This window comes from Colobus angolensis, unplaced genomic scaffold, assembly GCF_000951035.1.
Source record: "Colobus angolensis palliatus isolate OR3802 unplaced genomic scaffold, Cang.pa_1.0 Scaffold110, whole genome shotgun sequence".
NCBI classification, from domain to species: Eukaryota; Metazoa; Chordata; class Mammalia; order Primates; family Cercopithecidae; genus Colobus; species Colobus angolensis.
In genome coordinates this window covers 558,786-560,467 of record NW_012112031.1, presented here as the reverse complement: position 1 = coordinate 560,467, position 1,682 = coordinate 558,786, and positions in this window count along the sequence as shown.

Here is a 1,682-nt window from a genome sequence, read left to right as displayed (position 1 = left end):
TCAGCCTCCTGACTAGCTGGGACCCCAGCCACGTGCCACCACACCCAGCTAATTGTTTGATTTTTTGTGGAGACACTCTCACTGTGTTGCTCAGGCTGTAAGCTGGTGTTTTAAACAGATGAAGCTGGAAAGTTCTCCACCTTCTCCAGAGTTGTTTTTTTGAATTGAGGGGTTATGGAGCCTACATGTAAATAATACAAGTGTGCCTTGAGTTAAATCTCCAGAAAGATTTAGAATGGCCGTGTTGCCAGAACTCTCCTAGTTAGCCTGCAGGAGGAGTGTCTGAAGTCCATGTCCGTCTGACATATCACCGGAATTAACAAACCCAGGGACGTTCAGTGCTCCTTCATGTGACTTTCTGGCTGTCTCACCTGCCACTCAGTGCTGGTGTGATTTAGCAGCCAGAGTTTTCCGGAGACCTCCAGTGTGTCTGTTGAAATTCAGGGTAAGAGTTGAGAAGTTTCCCTGTTTGTTCTTAAGTGTTCTTACCCTTACCTTAGGCGAAATCAGTAGTAAATTTACTCTGACTTTAATGATCAATAAAGAAGTGCCCTTGCTTCATCCCCTTTATATAAAGCAATAGAGTCACATGGTTCAAAAATCAAAACAATATGAAACGGTATTTTAAACCAGATAAGTGTCTGAGACAAGTCTTGCCCATTTAGAGGTTTATTTTGCCAAGGCTGAGGATGTGCCTGAGAAGGAGACACAGCCACAGATCTGTGGCCCGCACTCTTTCCAAAGAAGATTTTTAGGGCTTTACTTTGTGGGATATGATGAGGTTTCTCTTCAAATAAGCTGATCAATATTTTATTCTTTAATTCTTAGTACCCCCCCTTGTTTATCCTTTTTTCCTTTGTTAGATGCCCAGGCACGCCACAGCACCAAGTGTTATCAGTGCCAGCTCACATTCCTTTCCTTATTTGGAAAGAGGACTAACTTTCTAGCTCATTACAGATACCCCTTCCCCTTCCTCTCCACTTTCTTTTACGTGCCCACTCTATCTAAAAAAATCAAGTGTTTAGCCAAGTGGGATTAGTTTAGATTGTACAACCCAACCCCGGCCAATGGAAAAAGGTACAGGGGCAGGACTTGTGTCAGGAATAAAGGCTCTCGTGCCCCTTTGTTCAGGTGTGCTCTCATGGCGACTGGCTAACAAGGCACCCCTCTGCGCAGAAGTAAAATTGCTTTGCTAAGAATCCTTTGTTTGAGTGTTCAATTTCCTTAGGATTTTAAGCATTATTCCTAACAAGTATTTAAAAGGGAAAGAGCAGGAAGGGAGGGAAGAGGGAAAGGAAAAATAAAGGAAGGTAGGTAGGGAGATAAGTGGTTACATTCTTGTGAGGCTTTGATTAGCGCTCACCAAATCTACACGTTACAGTGAAAGGAGTGGGCAGAGGAACAGCTATGCATTCAGCTCAGTGAATCTACATTTAGCGCTCACCAAATCTACACGTTACAGTGAAAGGAGTGGGCAGAGGAACAGTTATGCATTCAGCTCAGTGAATCTACATTTAGCGCTCACCAGATCTACACGTTACAGTGAAAGGAGTGGGCAGAGGAACAGTTATGCATTCAGCTCAGTGAATCTACATTTAGCGGTCAGCAAATCTACACGTTACAGTGAAAGGAGAGGGCAGAGGAACAGTTATGCATTCAGCTCAGTGAATCTACATTTAGCG